The sequence below is a fragment of the Tasmannia lanceolata genome, unplaced genomic scaffold, assembly GCF_043159265.1.
Source record: "Tasmannia lanceolata isolate RefF3 unplaced genomic scaffold, GAP_Taslan_0.1 ptg000024l, whole genome shotgun sequence".
Classification (NCBI taxonomy): domain Eukaryota; kingdom Viridiplantae; phylum Streptophyta; class Magnoliopsida; order Canellales; family Winteraceae; genus Tasmannia; species Tasmannia lanceolata.
In genome coordinates, this window is record NW_027518701.1 from 8,324,619 (window position 1) to 8,339,700 (window position 15,082).

A 15,082-nucleotide genomic window follows, 5' to 3' on the forward strand; every position below is an offset into this window, starting at 1 on the left:
TAATATTAAGATGTGGATTTCCTCTGGATTTTTTATTATTAAGTCTCTCAATTCAACATTGACTAAATTTAAATGCAAATTCGTATGCATGTTGGCGTAAAATTTTCATAGAAAAATATTTCATGAAAAAAAGATTTCAAGGTTTGTTTATAATCTATCATTTTAAGGTCTATGTGTTGGTTTTAAGAGAGTAGGTTCTCTGAGGTCCAAAGAGAGCTTGAGAATATTAAAATCATAGAAACAATTTCAATTGAAAAAAATTACAATACACCCCTGTATAGGGAAAATTACATTTACACCCCCTCTAGTTTCTGACACATCCACTTCTACCCCTATAGTTTCAATGTGACAACTGTAGTTTCAATTTGTATAAGGTAGGCCCCCTCAGTTGAGGGTTCGTCCACAGATTGAAAGGTTAGGATGATCTGATGGAGCTGATTTTTTGGGCACACCCTATCTATGTCAGGACCCATCAAATGAACGCTTTGGATCATCCAAATAATGTGAGCCCACATTCTTTGGATGATCCAAAGCGTTCATTTACTGTCAAAATGTCCTATAATTTTTTTTAAGATGCATTCATAAGGCAGATAGATACATTACTAAAAAAGAATAGAAATCAGCCTTACATAATTGGGAATGGATAGTAAAAGGTTAGATAAGTAGATTATTCAAAAAGATAAGAGGAGATGTAGGAAAAATAAATAGAGACAAATGTTATCACCACTACTATATTTTGATGAGGGCATTCCTCACTTTATTAAAAGTACGGTATGGACCACACCATAGGATGATCCAAACTGTCCATTAGATGGACCACAGCCTAAATAGGTTGTGCCCCAAAAATCACTTCCATAGGTTGATCCTAACCCTCCGATCTGAATGTTAGAGGGTTGATCCGAACCCACTATAGATCGGAGGGTTACGATCAAACTATGGAAATAATTTTTGGGCCACAACCTATTTAGGCTATGGCCCATCTAATGGACGGTTTGGATCATCTTATGGTGCAGACCATACCGTACTTTTAATAAAGTGAGGAGTGCCCTCATCAAAAAACAGTAGTGCGGTTAACATTTCCCTAAATAAATGATGAAGCAACAAAGCCGTCAAATACCAAAAAGAGAGGAAAGAAAAAGAAATTTTACTAATGAAAAAATAACACTTCTTTTACAAAGTCATTGCAGAAATGTGAACCAATTTGGGACCTAACATTGTTCAAATGCTTTAAAATGATTCGAGTCATGACCTACTGTGAGAACATAATAGGTAGACAGAGCTGATGCCCATCAACAACCATCATGATTCAGTTACAAAATCAGTATACCTGTTGCAAAAATCATCACACCGTGAAACCCATGAAAATGTCTGTATAAATGAGCAGCAAACCGGGCAGATTCTTCGCATCTGACCGAAGACACTTCTCACGAACCAGAGAACCTTATATCAAACACACCAAAACGGAATAGAAAAACATTACTGTCCAAGATCCTGAACAGGTCCAAAACCATTCCCTCCTTGCGTACTCCCCATCCGCATATCTCACACTCGGGAAGAAGTTCCTCTCCAAAAGATTGGTAAAAACGAGCAGCAAATCAAGGACTATAGCCTGCATGGTTCCTAAATATGTTTTTTATATTGTTTCTTCTTTAATAAAACATTCATCTAACATCCATCGTAAAGAAAATTTGAATAAGAAAAAGCAGATTTCATCTCCATGAGAATTAATGGCAAAGATCAAGAATCATTGAGGTTGATTGATTGCTACTTACAGGTCCAAATCAGACAATCCTATCCAACATGGTACTTAAGTACATAGAGAAGGGAACTTTACATATGAAACCTAATATATAAGATGTATTCTAATTAATCATTGAGAAGTATGATATAGGAAAAAAGTATATCTGTTTGAAAACTATTTCCAATAAGTCCCTGGATACTTATGCTAACAGATGGTCGAATCGAGTAACTATAAAAAAAGAGTACTTTTGTTAAAAAGAAACATTTTTGATATGGTAGGATACAATAAGTTTTGACCATAGTGAATTGTTACTGAAAAGTACTACTTTTCAAATGTCTGAAATTTCAAATCTACAACAAATCTACAGCAGGAAAGAATCTTAAAATTTGAAACTTTAGATTGGGATTCAATAGTCGGGTCTAGATCAAATTTAATTTTATGTTAAGAGTTGAAGGCTTGAAGTCTTGAAAGATAGCGAGACTCTGTGATTTAGGTATAGGTGAGAGGGTTTTAAAGGTTAAGATTAGGACTTAGATTGGGGAATAGATACGGAAGGTTGTGGCTCATTATTAAGGTAGGCAATTTATCTTGCTTAAGCGCGAGTAAGTTTTCAAACTACTAACCTGTTATGGTGAGCTTAGCGCGACTATATTGTTGTGGCAGATCTCCGTAAACCAAATGATGGGAATAAGGCAAATGGGGCAGATCTCTGTAATATTAAACTATAATGTCATCATATAACAAGAGACATTAAATGGAGATTTTGTATGATTCTTGATAGAAAATATTATTCCAAGGTGTCATTCAATCCCATTTAGAGTACTATGTCATGGGTGTTTTTCAACTCAAATCAAGTTCCCATTTCTGTTGTGGTTTCTTATGCTCATTTGTCACCCTCTTATAGCTCCTTTTTTATCATCTATGTCCTTTGTTTCTATTCCACGTCCTTTGTTTCTATTCCACGTTCTGTGGTAGATGCTATGGCTCATCCAGGTTGGCGAGCAACAATGAATGCAAAGATGGGTGCTATGGAGTCAAATCATACATGGCAATTGGCCCCTCTTCCACCAGGGGCGCAGGTAGTAGGTTGTTAGTTGGTTACAATTCGAAACAAAAATATAAAGCCAAAGTAACGTTGTTACAGTACAATAACAAAAGTCAGATTCTCGTAACTTCGAAATCAAAGCCATATATCTAATCCCTTTAAACGGTTCTAATTTCAAAGACCACTTTATAGTTTCTTTACTATTTGAAACAAAAATATAAACCCAAGGTAATTTATCTAGAACTATTTAATATGCTAAAATATGAGTTTTGTTTACATAGTACCTAAAAGTAAAATTTGAATTTTAGAAAGGCGGGAAGCCATAATACGGGTTACCAGACTAGATTTTCCTTTTGCACTCTTGGATCTACTCCATGGAAAGCCATAATATGGGTTTTACTGTATCTCATGGGATCCCTAGAAGTGGTCTGTTGTATAGGCCTAATGGTCACCTCCATTGTTAAAAGTATAAAAAGATTAAATAACGCCTTCTCCAACAGCTTAAGCTATTGGAGAAGTTGGTAAGTTAACATGGTATCAGAGCCAAAGGTCTCGAGTTCAAACCTCCAGATAGCAAAAATCCACATGCGATGGTTGGCCCAAAGTTGGACCACATGTGTGCCACGTGTTTGCCAAGTGGGCCACACGTGCGGGGGAGTGTTAAAGTATAAAAGATAAATAACGCCTTTCTCCAACAGCTTAAGCTTTTGGAGACGTTGGTAAGTCAAAATGGTATCAGAGCCAGGTTAAGCTGTTGGAGAAGGCGTTATTTAATCTTTTATACTTTAACATCCATATTACAAGGTTTACGAATGCCGATTGGGCTAGATCTCCTTCTGTTCGAAGGTTTATTGCTGGCTATTTCATTTTTCTAGGTGGTAATTGAGCAAAGTGTATACCCGGTCTAGTGCGAAAGACGAGTATTAAGGTACGTCTCACAATTCATGTGAGTTGATTTGGATGAAGCATTTTCTATTGGAGCTAGTATTTCTAGTGAAGCTTCCTATGCAGTTTTTTTGTGCTAATCTAGCTGATGTGCCCATTGATTTCAATCCAGTGTTTCATGAAGGCACCAAGCATATTGCGGTTGACTGCCATTTTATACGAGATAAAGTCATGAGTGGAGATGAATTTACTCCATTTGTGAAGTCTGAAGATCAACTCTCTAATTTGTTTATGAAGTTTTTGAGTTGGGAACTTGTTGACTTATATTTTCCATGTTGCTCCAGCTTGAGGGAGAATGTTGGAATACATTATAGTGTGTAGGGGTATTTTAGTGATGTAAAACTGTGTGGCGCCCGCCCGCACACACAATAGCGAGAGATTGTCGTATTTGAGATAATTAATATTTGTTAGGAAATAATCCTAACGGTGGATGTGGCTTTTGCAAGATCGATGGTCGAGATCATTTGGTTAGTTAATTACTTTTGTGAAAAGTCATTAAATGAAAAGACTTAATGTAAAAAGTATAAACGTTTAAAAGAGACGTTTGGGGAGAGGGATCGGCGCGATGAGGAGTCTTATCTCTTCCCACAAACGCTTATAAAAAGAACTCTTGGGTCCTGTTTGCACACAACGAATTTGTTTCCAATCTTTGAGAATCCACGCTTGAAGAGAATGGAAACCGGTCCCCATCACCGACTATTGTGTAGCAAGGAGAAACCCTGAGAGAAAGAAAAACAAGATTCATGGCTTCCGGTAGTCTTTTTCTCATTTCAATTCATTCCATATTGTTCTGTGATTTTCTCAATGTTAAATCTCCAAGATCCGTTGCCGGTGTTCATATTGTATCGAACACGAACATGTGGTATCAGAGCCACGGTTTCGGCGAGAAAATCGCGGTGAAAATTGAAAGAAATAGGGTGACTTCATATTTTGAATGCCACCGTCACTCCACATATCCGATCGATGATTTAGTGCTACTGGAACGTTGCTAGTGTTCCCACGAATCCAACGCAACAAACGGTTCGTCGATTTGATGTCTGGATTGCATTTGGCGGGCATTTAAAGGTAGAAAATTTAATTTTTGGGAAGTTTTGGGCATTGCCGGAAAACTGCGTGCTGCCGGCGATAGGGTATTCTGACCGGCAGTATTCTGGCATGGATATGTAGTTCATCCCGAGACGGGTCTAACGGCACAAACGGAACATGGATCTGATGTCTATAGACTTCCCGACGTTAAATCGAAGTTTTAGTGTTTTTTCGGAAGAAGTTACAGAAATAATAATATTTTATTGCCGAGGAAGATGATGAACAGTGTTTATTGTTTAAAAGGGCATGAATAATTATACTCACACTCCCTGTTTTCATACTGGCACTCCACCCATTTTCTGAATTCGGATTGCCTACTAAGGGCATATTAGGAATTCTAAATTGGAAAAGTCAAAAGTGCTATTATTAAAATGCGATGAATAGTGTCCGTTGAAAGTAGGCATGAACAGTGTTGCACTTTTAAAAATAATAATAATAATAAAAGAGATGAACAATGTTGCATGTGTAATATAATATTTATATTATACGGCGTCACCAACGTGTCCTGATGAGACTTGATGATGTCACAACCCACCTAACCTTACTAGATCCGAACCGACCCGACCCAAACCGGTCCGGCCCAGTCATCATTTTTTGCCGTTTCAGCCATTATTTTATTTTTTTGATATTTTGACCCAGGTAGGACCAGTTCGTAGGGTTTTTGACCCTCTAGAACCTATTTTTACATCGGTTTTTGGGTTTTGAAACTTGGCTTTCAAAGTTACAGTATAATTTTCAAAACTTTGGATTTTTAAAGCATTCTAACGGTGGATGTGGCTTTTGCAAGATCGACGGTCGAGATCATTTGGTTAGTTAATTACTTTTGTGAAAAGTCATTAAATGAAAAGACTTTATGTAAAAGGTATAAACGTTTAAAAGAGACGTTTGGGGAGAGGGATCGGCGCGATGAGGAGTCGCATCTCTTCCCACAAACGCTTATAAAAAGAACTCTTGGGTCATGTTTGCACACAACGAATTTGTTTCCAATCTTTGAAAATCCACGCTTGAAGAGAAAGGAAGCCGGCCCCATCACCGACTATTGTGTAGCAAGGAGAAACCCTGAGAGAAAGAAAAACAAGATTCATGGCTTCTGGTATGTCTTTTTCTCATTTCAATTCATTCTATATTGTTCTGTGATTTTCTCAATGTTGAATCGCCAAGATCCGTTGCCGGTGTTCATATTGTATCGAACACGAACAATATCTTCTTTCACAATTCCCATATCTCGTCTCTCTTCATCTCTATTTCATGATTGAACCCTAGATTGTAACAAGGATCCTATTTAGTCCGAAAGTTTTTGTCATTTTACTGAAAAAGAATTCAAAATTCGTGCTGCCAGAGCACAATAATAGAACTCATATTTTCATAACTGTCAATTCAAACCCATATATCTAATCCCCTTAAATGGATCTAATTTCTAAGACCACTTTCTACTCCTTGTAGAATAACCGATCAAAACAAAATCGATCGAACTCTAATATGCCAAAATATGATTTCTATATACTTGGTACCTAAAAAGAAACTATAAACTTTAGAAAGGCAGGAAGTATCACAACACTTCCATTACCTTCGAATTTGTATCCTTGCCCGCCCCCCCCTCTTCCTCCTGTCTTTCTACCATCTTCTAATTTATTCCAAAATTTCCTGTCTCATAGATTGTTTCCATCCCTAGAAACTACTTAATTACTGGCCCCTTTCCCTTTTCTTCTCAGCCCATTCACCTTTTAAGAAAACCAAAGCCCAAGGCCGATCCATATTGCCTCCATATAGACTATGGTTTTCAGTTGCAATCTCTAACTCCACATCGTGACAGTAAGAGCCCACTCAGAATGTCATCAATCCAGTATATTAGAGGAGGAAGCACGTTTCAGTGTATTGCCACTTTTTTAAATAACATCTCATTTTTTTTACCATTAATTTTCCATACATTTTGTGATTCTTAAGGCCTATTGATTTCTTTATACCGAACTTCTGTGGCTTGTATTTTCTTAATCTGTGATTTGTTTTACTGGTCATGACAGCAAATTAGTTGCCTTAGCAAGTTTTGATTGATTTGTGCACAACTGCTTGAGGAAGGTCTGGATATACCCCGATGACCAAGGATCAGGTCTTAGTCACATTAAAACATTGGGAATCTATGGTCGAGAGCCAAATTGGAAAGAAGTTGTAGCAATTGAGGACCAACAATGGTATTAAATTTCAGCAGAAGCATTTTGAGAAGTTTTGAAAATATTAAGGCATTGTTTGTCACTACATCGATACCAGTACTCCACAACAGAATGGTCACATAATAAATGAATAGACAACAGAATGGTCACATAATAAATGAATAGAATTCGCCTTGAAAGAGGCATGCTATATACTCTCCAATTTGGCTTGCAATGGAGTTTGGACAAATGATGTAAGTAACGATGTAAGTTGTTATGAGTCTTCTATGCTTCATCTAAGCAAGTAGAATGGTGGAAAGGGAAATGTTACTATGGAGGTGAAGCCTAACACTCTTGGCTTGGGGAGAAAGAAGGAAGGAGCTCCTAATTCTTCCCAGGATATTGGAAGATGCCTCATATCAGGCGACAAATGTACAATAAACCCGAGAGAAATGTTGCTACTTTCCAGATACGTCTATGAAGATGTGGTATCCTATGCATTGATGATAGAGAACAAAAGTAAATACAATGGCTAGTGGGCAATGGCCATGGTGAAGGGAAGAAATCTCTTCAATGAAATCAAACTTGAGAACTTGTTAAGTTACAAAAATAAGAAAGGATCCCCTAGATTGATGGAGATAGGTTTAAGGCACAGTGGGTACCAAAAGGCTACGTGCTGAAGGATGGTGGGGACTATAATGAGGTGTTTTCTCTAGTAGTAAAACACATTTCCATCTTTGATCACAAAAGCAGAACTGGCTTATGTTCCAGTTTACATGTGACACACTAACATGTAAATTACAATCTCTTTATCAAATGAGAAGGGTTAACCCAGTGCATGATTTTACCAATGGGAAAAGGAAGGTACATGTAAATCATTGAGATGCAAGAAACTACCCAAAACTAAGGAAGAAAAGTCAAGTACCTTGAGCTTGAGAGCTTATCCTAAACTTCAATTCAGTTCTAATGCAAACTCTAGAAAGAGTGGTAGTTCTGTTGGTAAAAGAAAAGGTGGTTTTGTCCTTGTCTAGGTGAAATAATGCTTACTTATATGGTCATTTATGTTGAATAGGTTGTCATGGCCAAGTGTTTCAGTTTTCTCCATTGTTTTCTCTTCATCTATGTGGCCTCAAAGATAACAATGGTGACAATAACAATTTTTTTGTGTTGTGTATGTATCTTCTAATTTAGTGCTGTCAAAGAAATCCAATAGTTATTTTCTTTGGTTCTTGTTTCCCTAACTTTCCTCTCTTTTTTGTGCTGTGTATGATCACTAACTGTCCTGATATCTTGTTTAGGACCACTCAGAAATAATCTTTTCTTCGGTTCATTAGCATCATCTTTGCATTTTGTTTACCATGAACATAATGCCTTCAGATCTCATGCATCCTTCATGGGCTAAAGTTTCATGGCTTATTCAATTTTTCACTCTGTAAGTTTCGTTTATGCTGATATATTGGCCTTCATTTGATTTACCAAATGTTTGACCCCAGATTGCCTGGAAGGGCATTAGCAAATGGTCACCATATCTGGCAATGCAATGCTCATTATGCGGAAAGCAAAGTCTTCACTCGCTCCCTTTTAGCAAAGGTCAGTGTTCCTCGACCAAACTCTCATGTTATTCTGATTCAAGCTTTGATTGGAAGATTAGACCAATGTCTTTTTTTTTTTGTTCTTTTTTTCTTTTAAACAACAGAATGAGCTGATTTTTTTGTGTTGATTTCTGTTCAACAACTATACTGCTACCAATTATAACCCTCAGAGTGCGTCTATTCAGGTATGATTTATTTTATACAGTTATCAATAATATTTGAGAAACCATGTTAATAATTAGGGATATGCTAGGGACCAACACACAAGGTATTTCATGGGCAGGCTGTTGCATGAGGCAACTGCCACACAGGCTCACTTTTCAACAGATTTTATCTTATTCATTTGATTCATCTGAGGTGGCTGCTCTCTCATGCAACATCCCGGCCTGAAATGCCTTGTGCGATGGTCCCTAGCAAATCCCTAATAATTATCACAAATTCTATCGGGGGTTGAAATAAGGTTTCTCGTCAAATTGATTTGCAGACTGTTGTATGCTTTCCTCTTATGAGTGGTGTGCTAGAGCTTGGTGTGACTCAACTGGTAACTTTCTGTGTCACATTTCCAGCTAAATAATATTGTTATCAACTCTCATCTGTTGCCACTTGCATTAATTAAACAAGTAATTCTGATTCCATCTGTATTTATTATCTAAAGATCTCAGAGGACGCTACTCTCATTCAACACGTTATAACTTTCTTTTCGGAGTTTCCAAACCCTGTATGCTCCGAGCAGTCTACATCAAGCCCTCGGAAAGCAGACAAGGGTGAAGAAATTGAATTGGTCCCTGAAAGAATAGATGAATTGCTTGCTGATGTCTGCGAGGAGTTAAAAACAGGCTCTTCTGACAACAGTTCTAATGGTTATTGTCCCAACCATAATGCTGATGACTCTTTCATGTTGGAGGGACTTAATGGCACTTCTCAAGTTCAGAGTTGGCAGTGCATGGATGACGAATTAAGTAATTGTATCCATGGTTCTGTAAATTCAAGTGACTGTATATTATCTCAGTCCTTTGCAAATCCTGAAAAGGTCATATCTTCTCGAAAGGGTGGAAAGATTAAAAATTTAGAGCTTCAAGACTGCAATCACACAAAACTTAGCTCATTGGATCTCGAAGCTGATGACTCGCACTATTTGAAAACCCTTTCTGCCATTTTTAGAAGTTCCCACTGTGTAATTAAGAAACCCTACTTTTATAATCGTACTTGTGGGTCAAGCTTTACAAATTGGTGGAAGGATGTGGATACTCATAAGGTACATATTAGCATGTCACAAAAATTATTAAAGAAAATTTTGTTTAATGTCGCTTGGATGCATGGCAGTTGCTCACTGAAGTCCCAAGAAGAAATCGGAAGTGAGGAGAGAGATTGGAAACTGGAAGGGGATGATATTAGTGTGAAGTGTGAACCATGTTTTGTCAGAAAGGAGGAGGAGAGAGAAAATTAACGAGAAGTTTATGATTCTTAGATCGCTGGTTCCTTCGATCGACAAGGTACTTGACTCCCATCGTAGACTGTTACTAGTAGTTAATTTTCTATCATTGGGTTTCTATTTAAGCTGTCATTACTATGACACAATCATTTCTTCGCTGAGGAAATTTTCAGTTGAAAATCTGAAAGGGCATCATAAAGAATTTTTTTTGAAGGATGCATGGGTTGACTCCTAGGTTTTCAGAGGGTTGTATTTTCATGGGTTGACTCCTACGTTTTCGGAGGGTTGATTTTTCTTGTAAGTGCATTTAAGCATTGTGTGACTTGGTTCCAGAATTTTTTGAAGTACATTTGTTGAATCATGAGCCTCTGCATTTTTAAAAAATCTATGCATCATTGCTGCTAAAGGGAAGGTTTAAAATTTGGGAACTGAAACGGGTTGCCGATAATCAAGTGGGTTGATACAATGAACTACGTTAGTTCCCACTTTTGAATTTGTAAAATAAAAAATGTAAATTATAAGAGAAATATGGGAGTTGCATTTACAAAATATCTAAACTTAAGGAAAAAAAAGATTATGAAGCAATTAAATTTTAAAAAACTGATCAAACAATAAAAGATATGATTTTAGAAATGTTGTTTTTTTATAAAAGCAATAATAATATTGAATTTTTCTTGTTCTCTTTAACTGATTCTTTCTTTTTTCTCAAAAGAAATTAAGCACATTGCAGTGACAATGATCGAAATATTGAATAAAAAATGGCTTATTGTTAAAATGGTGTCATTTTCTCTTATCATTATTTCTAGATTCAGAAAGGAAAAATAGAAGAAAAACATTAAAAATTTAAAGAGATTTTTGCTGATTAGTCCCTACTTGGCAAAAAATTGCCTGATAGTCTGTAAGAAAAGGATATTATCCTAACAGTCCTACTTTTAAAAAATGCTAAAAGGTCACTAAAATTGACGTACGTCAACTTTCTCAGCTAAAAATCTTTAAATGGCAAATTTACCCCCCAATCTTTAATCCGTTTTAGCCCATTTTCGATTTCCCTTCCAGTATTTAAGAAAAAAATTAGGAAACAGCCAAAAATAGTATTTCTTCCTATATTTTCGTCAAAAATCCTTCAACAAAAAATCATTGGACAGCTTTTTCATTGCAAATTAAATGATATTATTCAGGTTAAAATTTAGATGAAATTTTAAGAATACTAACGTGTAATGTCAAAATGGGCTAAAATGTTAACAACTTGTTGAAGTTAGATTAATACTCTTTTCTTAGAGCCTATTAAGCAATTATTTTGCCAAGTAGGGACTAATCAGCAAAAATCCCATATTTAAATGATATGAAAATTTTATGTATGTCTTGTTCATTCCTATATTCACGAAAAGGAAAAAAGATAACCTAACACGGGGGATTAAATTAGTATCTCATTTCTCCATGGTTGAAAGTCGGATCACAACAAAAAAATACTTTAATTAAAAAGGGTTTTTTTTTCAATGGTGGAGAAAAAACCTTCATATTTTCTCTTCATAATTACAACATTAATTTTTTTTACATATAGTCTCCCTTAAGGGTCCGTACACTTGTTTTTCGTGTGAAGGAAAAGAAAAGAAAGTGATGCAGTGTCATAGCCAATTGGCACCGTAGGATGATGCCATTTGCCATCCATGTGGCACATCTATGTGTTTTGACTTGGTCTTGGGTTGTTGCATGGGAATTTAGCTAACTAATTACTATGTCTAGTTTTTAGTATGTATCAGTTAAGTCTTTCTTTAATGCTTTATGGGAACTATGTTAAGACTTGTTGCTTTTTGTATTTTGACTACCTATGAACTTGCGGCGTTTTGGAAGCTGTCTTAGAAGTTATTTGTGAGTCATTGTCCATGTATCTCATTTACTACACTTTTATCACCATATATATTAATGAGAATTAGCAAAGAAGGGATGGTAGTATGGTACTTTGGTTAAAATTCTTTGTAGCAAATTACTATAAATATGGAGTTGAGTGATTCCTCCCAAGGGTTGAGTGATTCCCCTTCGGTGTTGAGCGATTTTGCCTTGCTGGTCAAGTGATTCCTAGCATTCTACCTGGCATCGAGTGATTCCGCTACAAACCGATTGAGCAATTCTCGGTTGTATCTTTGTCATTATTCTTGTTATTTGATCAATTTTCATTTTGTGTTTCCATTTGTTGGTTGCGGCCTGCACCAAATTTGGTATCAGAGCAGGAAGATTTTGTGGCTCACTTTCATAATCGGCACAATCAATATTTTTTGCAGTCCAAAAAGTTTGGGTCTGTTTCGTGGCATATTTGAAAGGGTTATCGGTATCCGATCTGAGCAAGCAATACACCAACTGAAAGATCTTCGAGTCTAGTTTCCACCATAACAAACAGATTATAAATCAAAGTTTTCTACAAGGAGATATTAGCATTTTACTAAAGGCCGTCGGAGGGGACTGCAAATCCGAGATTCCTTGAATTTTTTTCAAGCTTATAAAATGCCTTGTGGACGAAGAGCTCGTGGACGACCTATTGCTAGGGGTGCAACTCGGGTCGGGTTGGGTTGGGTTGAGGGTCGGGTTGGGTCGGGTTGAGGCCAGCCTGAGGAACTCTTTTTTTGCATCCCGAATCCGATCCGTTTTCTAGCCCAACAAGGTTCAACCCGATCCGACCCAAGGAACTCTTTTTTCCAACCCGAACCCAACCGGACCTGAGTGCAACCCAACCCAACCCGAGTTTTTAAGCTTAAAAAAAAATATCGGGTTTCACTAGCGTTGGGTTGTCCAAACCCTCAACCCGAACCTGGCCCGAACTCAACCCGGGTTGGAAAGACTCAACCCGAACCCAAACCTAACTTGACCCTTTTTTCTAATTTTATATTCACATTTTGCATTTTTCAAGTGGAAGGAAAATATATAGATGCATATTCCTAAACATCTCCTTATTTGTTGCTAAAATAGACAATAAGACTGCGCTTGTTCAAAATTTTGTGACTATAGTGTCATTTTTATTGTGGGTGAATCCCTCTGCAATCTAAGGTAAAATATAAAGGTGGTGAGTTAAATAGAATCAATATTTGTGAAGAATTCTGTCTTTTATAGAAAAATATTAATATGTGGATTACCCTTTTCTGTATCATTTATGGTAAATTTGAGTGATACAGTAACCTTTTAAACCATGGGATCATTAATTTTTGTGGATTTGAACTTTCATACTTTATTTAGCTTCCTTGTTCTGTATATGTGACATAAGAGTTTCTTCCATGCCAAGCAAATCCCTCTGCAATGCTACTTCTTGATGAATATTCATGTTTTCACAGGTTGATAAGGCATCTATCCTTGGAGACACAATATAGTACTTGAAAGAGCTTGAGAGAAGGGTGGAAGAGTTGGAAGCTTGCAAAGATTCAGCTGGATCCGATGCAAGAGAAAGAAGGAAACATCCAGGTACAGTAGAGAGAACATCTGATAATTATGGAAACAATGAGATTTCTAATGGAAAAACGTCCATAAACAAGAGGAAGGCATCTGACGTAGACGATGCAGATGCTAAACTAAACTGGGTTTTACCCAAGGATAGTTTAGCAGATCTGACAGTCACCATAGTTGAGAAGGAAGTTCAGATTGATATGCGTTGTCCGTGGAGGGAATTCCTATTGCTTGAAATAGTGGAGTCAATATGCAATCTCCATTTATATGTTTACTCAGTGCAATCATCCACCGTTGATGGCATTCTTTCTCTAATGCTAAGATCTAAGGTTTGGGTGATTCAAAAATGATTTTTGCCGTCTTTTCAGGTTGTTCATGTTGATTCAAATGCTGAGTTGTTAAACAATTTTCCTGCAGTTTAGGGGAGCATCGGTAGCATCGGCGGGGGTGATCAAACAAGCTCTTCAGAGAGTTGTTGGTAAGTTCTGAGGTTTGATTTGTCAATGGATTTCTTACTAATGCATTGATATATGTATGGTTGCTCCATAGAATGGGTGTTTGTTCTCTCCTTGAAATCCCCTCAAGTGAATTTATGATAGGAAGATGAGTTACAGGCATGTTACTTCGACACTTCTCTATGGGTGTTTGGTCTCTCCATAAGTGAGCTTGAAATTGCCTCAGTCATTCATGTACTGCTCCATCATTAAACCCAACGTAGTAATAGGAGCCTTTTGGGTCACTGAGTGTATTTTAGGATTAGTATCAAGTAGGACTCCAAAATTTTTCATACTTCTCAATTGTAGCGGGAATTTTTAGTATATTATTGGCACATTTCTAGTTTAATGTTCTGTAATTTTGCTGGTTGAGCTGTTTCTTGTATTCTACAAAAGGTTAAATACCAGAAAAAGAAAAGAGAAGTGTTTGATGCAATGTCTGTTACTATCTCAAGTATAATTTCTGGGCTTTGGAATGCGATGATTTCTGGGTTTTGCCAAAATTTCAAGCTCGGTGAGGCATTGGGTGTGCTTGAGGAGATGATGTTGGAGGGGGTGTGGATGGATTGGCTTACTATCTCAAGCTTTTTCCCATTTGTACGCCTTTGATGAACTCTTTTGATGGGGAGATTGATCCATCTGCACTTTGTAAAGCTTGGGTTAGATTTTGATGTTTTTGAGTCCAATGCTCTGCTCTGGTCAAGATGTATGCAAAAGTAGGTTGTGTTGGAGATGAAAAACAAATATTTGATACCATGGAGAAAAGATTTGGTGCCATGGAACTCTATGGTCGCCACATATGAACAGATTGTCCAATGCTCTGCTCTGGTCAAGATGTATGCAAAAGTATGTTGTGTTGGAGATGCAAAACAAATATTTGATACCATGGAGAAAAGATTGTTAGAGAAATAATTCTGTATCTGTTGGAAAGAAAAAGCAGTAACCAGTTTGCTTCAAGGCGCGAAATCGCTTTCCTTAAGACAGATTTCGCCCCCACTAGAAGTGTGCAAAGGGGATCCGCGAACTGCCTCCAAGATACAATGAAGCCAGTAGGAATGTCCTACTAATTTGACGACGCTATGCACAAGCGGAGTCAAATCCGAAATGCCCTTAGAATCTTACAAGCCTGAGAGAATCAGTCTAATTTCTGTTACTGCAGTATAACAGTAAT

General features: G+C 37.0%; 1 pseudogene across 1 annotated transcript; it reads left to right on the forward strand.

The window, feature by feature from the left end:
* Positions 1 to 8,322: 8,322 nt before the first annotated feature.
* On the forward strand, positions 8,323 to 14,532 carry LOC143856985 (transcription factor GLABRA 3-like; annotated as a pseudogene). Its single transcript, XR_013238436.1, has 7 exons — positions 8,323 to 8,396; positions 8,458 to 8,554; positions 8,727 to 8,741; positions 9,041 to 9,097; positions 9,212 to 10,049; positions 13,309 to 13,435; positions 13,835 to 14,532. The product of XR_013238436.1 is annotated as a transcription factor GLABRA 3-like (transcript).
* Positions 14,533 to 15,082: the final 550 nt, after the last annotated feature.